Here is a 17,100-nt window from a genome sequence, read left to right on the forward strand (position 1 = left end):
AAATCAAAAATGCATCATAATGCAAATATGCAGCGGAGCGGAGTATCTCATTGACGTTCTAACTGGAAAACTAACTGCATCACCAGGGGTCTTCCCTTTTATACCCATGGTGAATGTGTCATCACGTGACCTCACATTGGCAGGAAAATTACATCAGGTGACCTCCAAAAGACCATTACATCATTCTCACAAGAAAGTCACAGGATCTCCATGAGGTATGTAACAACAGGCAAGCTTCACAGGATGATGTGGATGATAATGTGTGAGTATAGTGTCTGATGTCACCATTTCTTTACCTTTTTGAGAACCACCTCACGCTGCTTTGTCCATTGCTATTTCTTCTCGGTCTCTAGTAATGAGTTCAAGGGGTGGAGCACAGTAGTCTATTTTGGTTGAACCTGTTATAGTAATTGATAAAATCCTAAAAAGGACAACAACTGTGACATGCCCTTAGGCCTTGGGACATCCACCACTGATTCAATTATCTCAACACACTTTTGCAATACTTGTGGGTCAATTGTGTAATCACAATAAGTGATGGTTGGTTTAAATAATTCATACATGTTGTTCCATTCCCTGAGCTCATAGTCTTCTCATCTTCGTAACACTGTCTTGAAATTTTGGAGATGTTCTTTGTCATCCTTACTGGTAGGAATGATGTCATCCAGGTAACACTGAATGCCTGGGCAGTCTTGCAGTTCCTACTCCATAACTTTCTGCCAGAGTGCAGGTGTGGTGTTACTACAACAATAAGCCTATTATAGAATTAAAGCACTTTGTAAGTGTTCATGGCAAGAAACGCTTTCTCTCTTCTTCCATCTCCATCTGTAGGCAGGCCTCAGTTAAGTTCACTTGCTGAATTGTTTCCCTCCAGGAAGGTTGGCAAAGATATCCTCTATCCTGGATAGAAGGTATTGATCTAGTTCAATACTGAGTTTATGGTGACCTTAAAATCACCACAGATTTTCATTGACCCATTCTTCTTGCTTACTGGGACCACCGACAATGTCCATGGGCTCCACTCAATCTTGGAAAGAATTCTTTCAGCTTCCATGTGATCTAGCTCATTGGCTACCTTTTCATGGATAGTATAAGGAACTGAAACTTTGGTGTAGAATTTTCATTTAACACTACTTTACCCTGGATATGTTTGAGTTTTCCATTGCCATTCTTGAACACTGCTTTGGCATCACTCAGTACCTTTCTTAATTCAGTTTCAGTTCACTCTATTGCAGCAGATGTGGCATGCAACTAGTGGATGGATCTCCATTCAAATTTTAGCTGTCTCAGCCAACCATAGTTCCACAATATTGGCCCTACTATTTTTACCACATACAAGACCAATGTGGGTTGTTGGCTGTTGTATTTCACTGGTAGAAATGCCAATCCCACAAGAGTTATCTTTTCTCCAGTATAAGGTTTCAGATGGATACCTGCAGGATTCAGTTCACTATCTTTAAAATGCCTGAAGCAGCCGAGCAGTGTCCAATTCCATTTTAAATGATTTGCTGTTCACTTCTGGTGTAAACCATGTTGTTTGCCACATTGTAAATCTCAAGGCTACTCAGTCCTATGTAACTCTCATCATTATAATATTTTTTCATCAACAGCATGCAGATTAGTGCTCTTTTTGAAATTGTAACTTGGCTTTTCATCTTTTCCTCTACCCTGTGCAGTCTATTTATTCCTGTCTACTGGACATGCTTTTTGTATGTGTCCTATTTTGTTGAATTTTCTGCATATATTGCCTTTAAAGCTGCACTGGTCTGGTGCATGTGAGCTCCTGTCACAACAGTAATACAATTTGTTTGGCCAGACTGGTTTCTGTTTGGATGTTGCAATTTTGTTGACACTCACTTTTATTCTTGACTGCAACTCAATTGCACCTCTGTCTGTTGTTCCCATTGGTACAGCTATTTCAACTGCTCCTTTAAATGCAAGTTGTGCTTTACTTAGGAGCCTTTTTTGAATGTTTTCTTGTAAGATTCCACAACCTATGTGATCTCTCAGTGTGTCATTAAGCCTATTTCTGAACTGACAATGCTCAGATCATCTCTTCAATTCTGCTATATATGCTGAAATGGACTCCCCTTCCTTTTGATTCCGTTTATGAAACCTAAAGCATTAATCAATCAACAACAGCTTTGATTCTAAATTTTCTTGCATTACTTTCACAAATTCAACAAATTTCATTTCAGTTGATTTGGTTGGGGTATTCAAACTTCTAAGCAAACTGTATGCCTTTAAATCCAATGCACTCAGCAAAATTGGCACTCACTTTTCAATGGCTATTTCATTTGCTTTGAAATACTATTCAATTTCTTCAGCATACAGCAGCCAGTTATCTTTTCTACAATCAAATGCATCTATCTTTCCAATGTAACCTGCCATTTCTGCTAGTTTTTAACATATTATAACCCATTGCTCATTGCTTATGAGCTCGTGAATTTGTCAGTTTTCTGCCTTTTTGAACTCAAACGTATCAAAGAACACATGCAGTGATTTCTTTTTTTTTTAACTCAATTGCCTCACTGTGATTTTTTTAAAACTCAAGTATCTCACTGCTTTTCAGCAGGTAAATAGTCATCTTGCATTCATTTAAAATGTCCTTGTTATCACTGTTACATTTTATAACTCCGAAACATAAAATTAATTGCAAGAAAAAAAACAGGAGCACAGAAAAATGGGTCTTAGTCTAGTTTTTACTTTTCGAAAGGCATGTACATATGATGTGGCAAAGTAATGACATATGCCATTCATGTACTTTTACATATAACCCACAATGCATTATGTAAACAACAAAGAATACTTAATCAAACAATATATTTACAATATTACTCAAATATTATATACATAACAAGATATAGCTGAAGATCTGGCATTTAAATTTCAAGGTCTCTAGAGTCTAGAGAACTTTAGAAATTCACCACCTTCTGAAGGATGAAGTTTCTATGCACCTTCATTTGAAAATACTGGCCTCTTCCTTTGATAACTATGTTATCATATTTGTGACTATCCTACTGGTGCAACTATCTTAACTTCTACTCTGTCAAGACCTCTTTGAAACTTATAAGTTTGAATGAGGCCTCTCTTCTTTCTTAACTGACAAGGACAAACTCAAATTTTCTCTTAACAGGATAAGCCTTTCATCTCAGGAATTAGGCTAGTGAATCCTATTTGAACTGCCTCCAATGCTACAATATTGTAAAGGGACTAAAACTTTGCACAATATTCCAGGTGTACTTTCACCCAACACCTTGTAAAACCTCTCCATTCTTAAACTCCAACCATTTCACAATAAAGGACAGCAGCCATTTGCCTTCTTAGTTACTTCTTGCACCTGCCTTCTAACTTTTGTGACTAGGACACATAGATTACTCTGAAATGTATGTATTCACGGTCTCTTTCTATTTAGTTAATAATCTGTCTTCTGATTCCTTTAACCTGGAGATCTTACAGGCTGAAAAATGAATAGTTATCAAACCATGAGGTTTTCTAATCTGACATCTCAATTCGTTTCATGAACTACATCTGTCCACATAACTTTCTAGGCAGCTAAAGCGATTAAAATTTATATGTTGTGCAGAGTAAATGTACATAACCTTGATTCCCCACAAACCTGTGCCAGGGCTTGAAGGCGAGGGGCAGTGGACAAGTGGAAATGAATAATTCAAGTGAGACAAGAAGGGACTGGGAAGAGGAACCACAAAGATGAAGATAGCTCGGGCAGAAGAACAGATAAGAGAAAAGAGGTGGAGAGAGATAGAAAGAGCAGAGTAAAAAGAGGAGTGAACAGGTTAGGGAAAGGAATAAGAGAACAGGGTATAAGAGACAAGATAGGATGTGGAGAGGTGGGAAAGGTGAGAAGCCTTAAATATTTTTTTAATTGAAAGGGTAAGAAGGAGAAACTTGAGATTGGAGGGAAAGGGGAAGAAATAGAACTAAAATGAAAGGAGTAAGAAGAAGAGTAATATGCAGTATTTCAGAAGAATATTTGAGAAAAATGGTTCTGGAGAAAAGATTAAAAGGGGGAAAGAGAGATGACGACAGGAGAGGCAGAGAAGCAAAGAGAAATGAAAGGCCCTTAGGTGAAAGAGCAGGAGTGTGAATGGTGAAAGTCATTATAAAAGTACCAGAAACACAGCTGACAGCCAATGTTCTTATGCATCTAGGTATATATTTTTATATAAATGGATATAAAAATAAAAGATCATTTGAATCATTATAAATCTATCCTGAATACACTATTCACAATCCCATTAATTATATAAAGTATTTAACATACCACAGAATGTTTCTGCAGAGTTGAACCTATCTAGAATATATTCCCCAGCATCCAGCAACTGTTTACATCAATCTGGTTGGTGTCCTCTGGCTTCTTAAGCTGAGCACTGACCTCTGAGCACACTATTAGCCATTGAATAAACACTAAAATTGATTAAAAACATTAAAACGCAGACAAATAATTTTAAGCACTAAAATGCCTCATAAATAATTTATTGCAATTATGTTTTTCCACTCAAATGAATAGACATCATTTGAAGGCAAGCCCATTTTATAGTGGAGCACACAGGCAGATGTTCGGGTGTCTGACCTTTAACTCATCTCGAACTTCCACATTTCCATGCAATTCACTGAGTAGCTAATAACCAGCAGATCCCTGCGGATAAATATGTTTCAGGCTGTTGCTTATGCAACTTTCCAGAAGAAAAGTATTTTGTTCTCCTACTGCAGTTGTTTTGTTCATACTGTAGAATGTTTTAACTGCAGATTGAAATAGATCCAGTAGTTCAGATGTAATGAATATTTAATACATTTAGCAGAGGTGGAGCTCATCTTAGACATTTATTTCCTCTGGTGTTTTCAAGGGTGTACATCATAGGCTGGAAATGAATATGTGTAATAAATTAACAATCTATTTGATCAATAATTATGCATATATGTGGACAGGAATATAGAAATATACAGACAGGAATAGGTCATTTGGCCTCACAATCCCTTCTGCTGTTCATTGAGTTCTGGCTGGTGATCCCTGACTTAACACTACATTTCTTCCCCCGTATCCCCTAGTACCTTAGTTCAACAAAAATCTATCAAGCTCAGATTTTAAATTAAAAATTGATCTAAAATCTAATACCATTAGCTGAAGAAAGTTCCAAATTCCTACCATCCTTTGTACGCAGAAAATTCCCCAAACTTCACTCCTGAACAGGCCGGCTCCAGTTTTTGGGCAACATCCCTGTGGTGAATGATTGGTCTTTGTACAAACCTCCAGTGCAGCTGTCAAAGTGGAAAGAACAAGGTGCCTGAATTTTAACTGTTTTCCATGAAGCTCTGTATTTCATTATGTGCTGTAGCTAGCACCACATGCAGTTCAAATGCTTACCTTATACTGGGGCTTGCTGTTACTCATTATGCTAATAGACTATAACACAAACAAACCTCGTGCTCTGGACTCTGAGACCTCATCCTAGGGGACAATCCAAGGAGGAGAAATGGCATGAGTTAGGCTCACTCTGGGAGAGAGCAAGCAGCTGGCATTTGGGGAGTGGATGGCGGCTAGACTGGGGATTGATGCAGGGGGAAAAGACAATGAAACTGAAAGAGCCAGCACTGAAGCAGGGAGGGGAGCGGGGTTTGAATTGGAAGAAAGTGAGTGAGGGGAATAGAGAAAGACTGTAAACAAGATGGTCTGTTTCGATGTGTATGTGGTGCTTTACAGTGTACCTGCATATACTTAGAGTATCCCTCTTGTGTATATGTGCCCACATATATGTGTACCACATCCTGTTCTTTAATCAACCAAGGTCTTGTTCTGCAATACTCATGTAGCACCTGATATGCAATGGACACCCCATGATAAAATAATTCACACACAGGCATCTTTCACTCTATACAACAAGGGATTGTTAAAGAGGAAGATGAAATAAACAGTAACAACAAAAGTACCCTTTCAAACTGAACTTCTGCCATTTCAGCACAAAGCTGAAAGAAGCTCTATGAAATTTCAATGTCAAAAATTAATAGTAAATTTCTAACTCTGCCAGTGTAAGTTTAACTATCACTTTAAAAAGAGTACTATCTCAACATCTTCCTATTCGGCTACCAATTTGGTTTTAGATGAAACAGATCAAGGATGTGAAGTCAGTCCCATATGCGCAATATAAAGTCAAACACTCCAGAAGATTTTGTCTGGGTTTTGAATGTAAGATCTGCATACAGCTATCAGTAGCATAACATTGAGCACCGAGGTTGCAGAGATATGCCTTTAGTTCCTTAAATACCTCCAGTATGTCAACATTGCTTCCTGAGAGGGGAGCTGTATCTGTTCAGCACCAAGGATCTTCACTTCCATTCTGTATCCTCAGATAGTTAGGATGCATAACCACTCCTCCCTCCCCATCATCCTCAACACAGATGCCCTCCAGGGCTGTGTGCTGAGCCCATTGTTGTACACTCTGCTCACAAAAGACAGCACAGCCATGTACCCAAGCAATCTCATCGTTACGTTTACCAATGACACAACAATGGTGGGGCTCATCACCAACAACGATGAGATGACCTACAAAGAGGAGGTGGAAGGGCTTAAGGCCTGGTGCCAGGCAAATAACGTTAACAAGACAAAGAAGATAATATCAACCTCAGGAGAACTCGCACCAATCGCACCCCTCCTTACATTGGAAACTGCAAGCAGTTTTAAACACATTGCACACAACCCCTCATGGTCCCAGAATACATCCAAAACAGTCAGGAAAACTCACTAACACCTCTACTTTCTGAGGAGGTTGAAGAGAGCTGGAACATCCAGACTCACGTCATTCCACAGATGTGCAGTAGAGAACATCCTAATTAGCTTGTTACAGAAACTGCACTGCGGCAGACAGGAAAGCTCTGTAATGGGTATTCAAAACATCCCAACACATCACTGGCACCAGCCTATCTCCCATCAAGGACAGATATACAGAAAGTTGCTGGAAAAGGGCCAGTAACATCATGAAGGATCCCACCCACCCTGCTCGCGGACTATTTGTCCCACCCCCAGCAGGAGAGGGGTATGTAGAATCCAAGCCAGGAACATCAGACTCAAAAACAGTTACTTTCCCCAAGCTGTAAGAACGATCAACACATCCACCTACCAACTCCAACACTACTTTATTATTCCCCATCAGTCACCTTATGTACAGCCCAGCATCACTTTACGGACATACGATCAATCTATGTATATAAACTATCTTATGTATTTATATCTATGTTATGTTTTTCATTATTATTATTATTTCTTCTTTATCTTTTGTATTTTTTGGTGCTGCGTCAATGTATTTTTTTTGGTGCTACGGAGTAACAACTATTTTGGTCTCCTTACACTTTTGTACAGGAGATGACATTAAACAATCTTGAATCTGTAATCTTAAATTTAATAATTGTAAGATAATAGTAGGGACATAGCAAGTCACCTTGTTGATGAAAGTATATTAGCACTTCCTTCATCTTCCAAAAGGATTATTCAACACCACTGCTGGAGCTGAAAAACTATCCAAGCAGGAACACTTTGAAAAGAACTTGGCCACAGTTTCAGAAGGGCGGATAGAGGCCACAAAATGCAGGTGCTTACAAACTGTTCTAAAAATATGTACACTTCAGACATCTGAGAGAACGAAGTTAGGCCAAGAATGGAGCTGCAGATGAGCTTGTCATAGCCTACCTAAAAATCCATCAGGTTTATCACAGTACACAAAAAAGGCTATAGTGATTACATAGAACTTACTGTGGTTAGGATAATGGAGAAGGTACAACAGAAAATTTAAATTTTGACTTAGACTGAATACATCCAATAACATTTTAAAACTTAGGATAATACTCTTCCATTTTTATTGCACCAAGAAAAGTGCTTCTCCAACTGATATATTTCACTACCTTAATTGTAATGCTCGCAATTCTAAAACGCAGAGAAAAGAATTATCAAATAAAAGCTATTTAAAGCAGTCCTAGCAGGGAAGTCTACCTTATCTCAAAAAGCAGCCATAACTTTTATTAAATAACTACATCTTTACACAGAGTAATGGCCAAGCTATCTCAGAAAATTCTAATGAGGCAACTTTAAAAAAGTGCTTTGGAACGACACACATATAATATTCATGGAGTGACTTTAAATAGATACGTTGGATGATTTTGATGAAAAACTCAAAAATATTCTACATGAGAAAATATTTTCTGCCATGAACAGCAAACAATGAATGAAAATAATAGTAGTTTGCTTCCAAAACAGCAATCCAATCTATTCAGGTCTCATAAGGTCAAATCTTGGGTTCTAATTGACCTAATTAGATAAATCTGAAATATCACACGCCCATTGGCTTTATGTAAATAAAAAGGCAGAGAGGATTTCTGGATGAAAAAGAATGGCTCTTAGAACAGCAGAAAATTGATTACTGAGTGCAAGAACAGCTACATTTATAATTCAATACTTGTACGATGAGGCTGGAATGTCATTGGAAGATGGACACAATCATGAGCTATGTTTGTCCACAATCACACATAATTACCTAAAATAATACTCAATTACTTTTCCCTTGGATGTTTTAGCAAAAAGGCTCCTCCTGTTTAATAGCAATTAATGACCAGCTTGATGCACGTTGAAATCTATCCTTGGAACTTGGAAAAAATGTATTTATTGCTTCTATCTGACCCGTTGTGCTGTCAGGTTAGAATTAGCCTAGATTTGTAATTCTTTTTGCACAAAAGTTGTAAGCATTGGCATTTATTGATCCAATCTTGTCATTATCAACTACGCATAGTAAACCTGAACCAAATCCTTATTGCAATACCTAGGCACACAGTTGGTGTAAGTTAGTCTCATTGAGGCAAAAATTGCACCCAGTATGTTAAAAGTCCCGTATTCGATTCCTCTGTGGTAGGAGCAGTTCCTATTTACTCCTGTTCTTCAGGTATAGGCTTTAAGGATTTTTGTTTCTATGGGAATGAATAACATGTCCAATATCTTCTCTATTCAATAACAATTAATTTATAACAGGATTCTTCAAAAGGAGTTAAATTCTGAACCTGAGCATTTAAAATATACCAGAGTTACCGTAAAAACATAATGGTATGATTCATAGAGCAATGTCCACACAGAATGAACAAACACCATCTGCTAAATTGGTGCATTGTGCCAATTTTATACCCATATCTATCTATATATTTGGCAGTCTTACTGATCCTTTGCAATGTTATCACATATATAGCTGTAGCATTGACAGTGGAAAGCAATTAAATTGCAGCAAAAACTGTGGATGGCATTGAATTTGATCTCAACCATCCCTGGGAGTGAAGGCTTGAAATAGGAGCATTCTAGGCAGGTTAGCTGGCAGGCAAAAGAGAGGGCCTTCTTGTATGGTAGAGATGGAATGTTGTCTTCCTGATTAGGGAAGTTTGTACTTACTGACGCTGATGGACAAGGGTTGTTTTTGCGATTGGAATCGTGTGACTACTGGTGTACTGTGGGATTTGGAGCCAGGACCTTTGCTCTTTATTTTATACATTCTGGCCACTTTTTAGGTACACCTATAAACTTGCTTGATGGTGCAAATTTCTAATCAGACAATCGTGTGGTAGCAACTCAATGCATGCAGGCATGCTCGAGAGGTTCAGTTGTTGTTCAGACCAAACATCAGAGTGGGGAAGAAATGTGATCTAAGTGACGTTGACTGTGGAATGATTGTTGGTGCCAGACAAGGCGGTTTGAGAATATCTGAAACTGCTGATCTCCTGGAATTTTCATGCACCACAGTTTCTATACAAAAAATGGTGCAAAAACAAAAAAAAAATTAGTGAGTGGCAGTTCTGCAGGTGAAAATGCCTTACTAATGAGAGAGGTCAGACAAGAATGGGCAGACTGGTTCAAGCTGACAGGAAGGTGATGGTAACTGAAATAACCACACATTATAACAGTGGTGTGCAGAAGAGAATCTCTGAATGCACAACACATCGAAACCTGAAGTGGATGGGCCACAGCAGCAGAAGACCACAAACAGACAGAAATACACAGAGTGTAGTCTGTAGTAGGCAAAATCTCTTTTCTCAGTGAAGGAAACTTAAATGGTCTATAATGGACCAGATTTCTCTTCTCAGTGATGAAACTTTTCTGATGTTGTTTAGATCTGAAATCTGGGAAAATTAGTTAGGGATCCAATAGACAATCTGGAGAGATTAGAAAGTTATGAAACAATGGCCACATGATGTGATAAATGTCAGATCATTTTTGTCATTATATTTTGTCATTATGTTCTGTTTGCTGATATTAACACTGGAAGGTCATAATCTGCACTAGTTACTCAAACACCAATAGTTTTGAAAGCCTGAAGGAAGGAATTAAATATTTGAGGAGATTATCGTTAAGGTCACTTCATTATAATGAAGATACAGTATCAAATATCTTCAATGCGATGGATATACCTTGGAATTTTACCATTCAAGGTTTTGAAGGCTGCTTTGAAAGACTGCTGGCTATCAAGTAAGAATGCAGGTTTGGAGCAAGTCTTCCTGCAATGGGGTTTGGGATTCATACAGAGCAGTGGTGTAGTAGTGGGTCTCAGGACCCTTAGCCACCATCTCATTATTGATGTATACCGGAAATAATGGCAGCGTAAATTCAATAAAGGAGAAGTTGTGGGTAGGTTAATGTAGCAAACAGATCCACTAAGAACGAGACATACTATCTAAGATAAACTACATTTTCCATCAATATCCAAGGTAATCATCAGAAACGTGAGTGTATGTTTTGTGGTATAGAAGTGGTGTTGGTATTTAGAATACACATAGAATTGTAAAATTCATTGAAACAAATATTAAAAACTAAAAAGGACAGTGAACTTATTTTAGGCACATAGATTCATAATGTAATAGAACATTTCAACAGAAAAAAGGCCCATTGGCCCACCTAGTCTATGCTGAAGTATTATTCTGCCTAGTCCCATTGACTTGCACCCTCCATATCCCTTATCCAAACTTCTCTTAAATGTTGAAATTTAACCCCGCATCCACCATTTCTGCTTGTTCTACACTCTCACCATCCTCTGAGTGAAGAAGTGCCCCCTCAGGTTTCCCTTAAACATTTCACCTTTCACCCTTAATCCATGACCTCTAGTTCTAGTCTCTACCAGCTTCAGTGGAAAAAACCTGTTTGCATTTCCCTATCTATACCCCTCAGAACTTTGTGTACCTGGTAAGCCTCGTAAACCTTGTAAATAATATATTTTGTTTAAACTTATTTTTTAATGAAATAAAGAGAAAAAAAAAATGATTAACTTTTCAATCTAGTTCTGCTGCCCCATGCTAGATCTTCATTTTAGGCAGTACCTGAAAGTCAAGGAAAACTTGCTTCCACCCTATGTTTTCTGGCTTCTGAAGTACAATGAGGCCAAGGTGGGGTCTGCAGGCTCTGGCACAAATGAAGTAGATGCTGCTGGACAAGGTTGGTGGTTTATCTGGTGATGTGTTCCTCCAGCATTTACCCTGGGCTTCAGGGTACTCTAGGTACGCGTCATGTCTTCAGTTTGAGTGGTTTTGGGCTAGGCATTCCTGTAAGGATATAAGGATGTTATCATTTTCCATGGAGGCTCTGAAACAATCCTTGACTGTATTTGTTGCTTCTGTGTTGGGAGAGTAGGCCCTGAAAAATGCCACATGTTAGAGTGAGCTAAAAGGTCATAAGATGTTCACTTATCCAACAGAGATAGTGACTGAGGCATCAGGCTAGTTCAATCTTGCCAGAAGGCTCACTCCAGAAAAGAGCGTACCTATCACCTTTGTTGAATGCCTAAGAGATGGCTTTTTAGAGCAGTTTGAGCCTACCAGGGGATCAACTATACTGGATTGAGTGTTATGTAATGAACCGGCGGCGATTAGGATGCTTAAGGTTAAAGAACCGTTAGCAACCAGTGATCACAATATGATTGTGTTCAATTTGAAATTTTATAGGGAGAAAGTAAAGTCTGATGTAGCAGTATTTCAGTGGAGTAAAGGAAATTACAGTGGTATGAGAGAGGAGTTGGAAAAATGAGGAAAAATTAGAAGGAGCTGCTGGCAGAGATGCAACAGAGCGGTAATGGTGTGCGTTTCTGGGAAAAATGAGGAAGGTGCAGGACATGTGTATTCCAAACATGAAGAAATACTCAAATGGTAGCATAGTACGAGTGTGGCTGACAAGGGAAGTCAAAGCTATTGTAAAAGCAAAAGAAAGGGCATACAACAAAGCAAAAATTAATGGGAAGATAGAGGATTGGGAAGGTTTTAAAAACCTACAGAGAGCAACTAAAAATCATTTGAAGGGAAAAGATGAAATATGAAAGCAAGCTAGCAAATAATATAAAAGTGGGTAGTAAAAGTTTTTTCAAGTATGTTAAAAATAAAAGAGAAATGAGAGTGGATATAGGACTGCTAGAAAATGAGGCAGGAGAAATAATAACGAGGGACAAGGAGATAGCTGATAAACTAAAAGAGTATTTTGCGCCAGTCTTCACTGTGGAAGACACGAGCAGTATGCTTGATGTTGTAATATGTGAAGAAAGAGAAGTGGGTGCAGTTACTGTTACAAGAGAGAAGGTACTCAAAAAGCTGAAAGACCTAAAGGTACATAAATCACCCAGCCCAGAGGAACTGCACCCTAGGGTTCTGAACGCATTAGAGATTGTGGTAGCATTAGAAATGATCTTTCAAAAATCATTGGACTCTGGCATGGTGCCATAGGACTGGAAAATTGCAAATGTTACTCCACTCTTTAAGAAAGGAGGAAGGCAGCAGAAAGGAAATTATAGACCTGTTAGCCTGATCTCAGTGGTTGGGAAGATGTTAGAGTCAATTGTTAAGGATGAGGTGATGGAGTACTTGGTGACACAGGACAAGATAGTACAAAATCCGCATGGTTTCCTTCAGGAAAAATCCTGCCTGACGAACCTGTTGGATTCCCTTGAGGAGATTACAAGTAAGATAGAGAAAGGGGATGCAGTGGATGTTGTATATTTGGACTTTCTGGCTGGCTGCCAGTGATGTTCCGCAGGGGCTGGTGTTGGGACCACTTATTTTTATGCTGTATATAAATGATTTAGATGATGGAATAGATGCCTTTGTTGCCAATTTTGCAAATGATATGAAGATTGGTGGAGGGGCAGGTAGTGTTGAGGAAACAGGTAGGCTGCAGAAGGATTTAGACACATTAGGAGAATGGGCAAGCAAGTGGTAAATAGAATACAATATTGGAAAATGCATGGTCATGCACTTTAGTAGTAGAAACGTATGTGCGGACTATTTTCTAAATGGGGAGAAAATCCAGGAATCTGAGAAACAGGGGGACCTGAGAGTCCTTGTACAGAATACTCTGAAGGTTAACTTGCAGGTTGAGTTGGCGGTGGGGAAGGCAACTACCATGTTAGCATTCATTTCAAGAGATCTAGAATACAAGAGCAAGGATGTGATGCTGAGGCTTTATAAGGCACTGATGAGGCCTCACCTTGAGTATTGTGAACATTTTTGGGCCCCTCATCTAAGAAAAGATGTACTGACATTGGACAGGGTCCAGAGGTGGTTCACAAGGATGTTTCCAGGAATGAAAGGTTTATCATAAAAGGAACGTTTGATGGCTCTGGGTCTGTACTTGCTGGAATTCAGAAGAATGAGGGGGGGAATCTCATTGAAACCTTTTGAATGTTGAAAGGCCTAGACAGGGTAGATGTGGAAAGGATGTTTCCCATGGTGGGAGAGTCTAGGACAAGAGGGCACAGCCTCAGGATAGAGAGGCAACCTTTTAAAACAGAGATGGGGAGAAATTTCTTTAGTCAAAGGGTGGTGAACTTGTGGAATTTGTTGCCACATGCAGCTATGGAAGCCAGCTTATTGGGAGTATTTAAGGCAGAGATTGATAGGTTCTCGATTGGACAGGGCATCAAAGGTTATGGCGAGAACTGGGGTTGAGGAGGAGATTAAGAAGAAAGGATCAGCCGTGATTGAATGGTGGAGCAGACTCGATGGGCCAGACGGCCTAATTCTGCTCCTATGTCTTAAGGTCTTATGGTCTTGATCTTGGAGCTAGGTGACTCCTACCCATTGTGTTGCACACCAGATGGTGATGTCTGTGTCAAAGCATCTGAGTTCATGGACTATGATATTGCATATGATAGTCATTAAAAATCAGAATAAAAATCACTAAAATCAAAAAAAAAATTTATGTTGCTTTGAAATATTTTGCATGCTAATATTTCAGAAGTATATACATTCACTCCTTTCATTTTCAGTATTTCCTTGAGGCATAGAAGGTCATCCAGCCCATGAAATTCTTGCTGGCTCATAGATTGATTCCATTTCCCCACTACTTTTCCCCTCAATTTGTTCTTCCAACATCCAGCTCGTCCCAGACCCTCCCTCTAATCTGTCCACTAAGAGTGGCTAGTTCTTTTAACAACACACACGTCTTTGGGTTGTGGGAGGAAATTGATGTGCCCAGAGAAAATCCATGAAGTTACCAGCAAACTCCAAACAGAGAGCACCAGAGCATGGACTGCTGGAGCAGTGATGCAGCTGCTCTCCTAGCTGTACTGCTGTGCTGCCCATTTCAAAAGAGGCAGTCGGCAGATTGTCGCAAACCTGATTTTGAACTTTCTAATACAGTACAGTGATACAAATCATAAATATGTATCACATTTCAAATCTGAATGGACTGAAAATTTGACAAGATTGTCATATCTTCCTCTCACATGACAGGACACTGCATGTCACAGAAGGAGACGCTAAAGTCAGATGTATCAGTATTACAGTGGAATAAAGGGAATTACAGAGGCATGAGAGAGGAGTTGGCCAGAATTTTACTTCCCATTGAAACTGATGACATTTAGGTTAAAATTGACCATTAATTTGATGAGTTTTTCTTGTGTAACACTGTAGTTAAACTTTGCTTAGAAAATCTGGCATTATTCATTATGTTCTTTTCTTCAGCGTTAGAGGTGAATAGTATTCTTGGGCAGGCCCAGTAGTGCGACTGTAAACACCTGTAGAGGTATAGAATCTGGCAGAGCTGATGGGAGTAGGTGGAGAACAAAGTGGGATGAATGGACAACTGGTGTAGCTGAAGCCTTGATGCAGACCCAGTGAGTGGAGGTGCCTACTTCTGTCCTGTACCAGTTTATGGCTCTAAAATAATGGACAGGGTAAGAGAGACATTAGACTGTAAGATAGATGAGCCTAACTGCAACATTCGACCAATCAAGTCTGCACTACAGGTTAGGTTAGATCTATTTAGATAAATGGCACAGTAACAAGCCCTTCTGACCCAAAGAGCTTGAACTGCCCAATTACACCCATGTGACCAATTAACCAACTAACCCATACATCTTTGGAATGTGGGAGGAAACCAGACAACTCAAAGGAAAACCATACTGTCATGGGCAGAACGTAGAAACCATTGCACAGTATACAATTTAAATACAAAGTTCAAAGTAAGCTTTATTATCAGAGTACTTACATGTCACCACGTGGAACCCTGAGTTTTTTTTTTTGCGGGCATACTTAGCACATCTACAGAACAGTAAATGTAAACAGGATCTGTAAACTGTAAACGTCAGGAACTGTAAACTGTGCAAACTGGGAATGCAGATAATAAATAAATAATGAGCATGAAATAACAAGACAAGAGTCCTTAAATGAGCAACGCACATCAAAGTTGCTGGTGAACGCAGCAGGCCAGGCAGCATCTCTAGGAAGAGGTACAGTCGACGTTTCAGGCCGAGACCCTTCGTCAGGACTAACTGAAGGAAGAATTAGTAAGAGATTTGTAAGTGGGAGGGGAGGGGGAGATCCAAAATGATAGGAGAAGACAGGAGGGGGAGGGATGGAGCCAAGAGCTGGACAGGTGATTGGTAAAAGGGGTATGAGAGGATCATGGGACAGGAGGCCCAGGGAGAAGGAAAAGGGGGAAGGGGGGGAAACCCAGAGGATAGGCAAGGGGTATAGTCAGCAGGACAGAGGGAGAAAAAGAAGAGTGAGAGAAAGAATGTGTGTATATAAATAACGGATGGGGTACGAGGGGGAGGTGGGGCATTAGCGGAAGTTAGAGAAGTCAATGTTCATGCCATCAGGTTAGAGGCTACCCAGCCGGAATATAAGGTGTTGTTCCTTCAACCTGAGTGTGGCTTCATCTTTACAGTAGAGGAGGCCGTGGATAAACATGTCAGAATGGGAATGGGATGTGGAATTAAAATGTGTGGCCATTGGGAGATCCTGCTTTCTCTGGCAGACAGAGCATAGGTGTTTCTAGCTTCCGCTAATGCCCCACCTCTCCCTCATACCCCATCCATTATTTATATACACACATTCTTTCTCTCACTTTCCTTTTTCTCCCTCTGTCCCTCTGACTATACCCTTTGCCTATCCTCTGGGTCCCCCCCCCCCCGCTTTTCCTTCTCCCTGGGCCTCCTGTCCCATGATCCTCTCATATCCCTTTTGCCAATCACCTGTCCAGCTCTTGGCTCCATCCCTCCCCCTCCTGTCTTCTCCTATCATTTTGGATCTCCCCCTCCCCCTCCCACTTTTAAGTCTCTTACTAGCTCTTTCTTCAGTTAGTCCTGACGAAGGGTCTCGGCCTGAAACATTGACTGTACCTTTTCCTAGAGATGCTGCCTGACCTGCTGCGTTCACCAGCAACTTTGATGTGTGTTGCTTGAATTTCCAGTATCTGCAGAATTCCTCGTGTTTGAGTCCTTAAATGAGTGTAGTTTTCCCCTTTTGTTCAAGATCCTGATGGTTGAGGGATAGTTACTGTTCTTGAACCTGGTGGTGTGAGTTCTGAGGCACTTCTACCTGATGGCAGCAGAGAGAAAAGAGCTTGGCCTGGGTGATGAGGAACTTTGATGACAGATGCTGCTCTCCTACAACAGTGTTTCATGTAGATGTGGGAGGGTTGGGAGTCATTAAGGTAAAAGAACACTTAGGAGAATGTAATCATAATATGACTGAATTCACCCTGAAAGTTGAGAAGGAGAAGCTGTAATCAGTATTACAGTGGAGTAAAGGGAATTACAGGGGCATGAGAGAGGAGTTGGCCAGATTTGATTGGAA

This window comes from Mobula birostris, chromosome 1 (assembly GCF_030028105.1).
Source record: "Mobula birostris isolate sMobBir1 chromosome 1, sMobBir1.hap1, whole genome shotgun sequence".
Lineage (NCBI taxonomy): Eukaryota > Metazoa > Chordata > Chondrichthyes > Myliobatiformes > Myliobatidae > Mobula > Mobula birostris.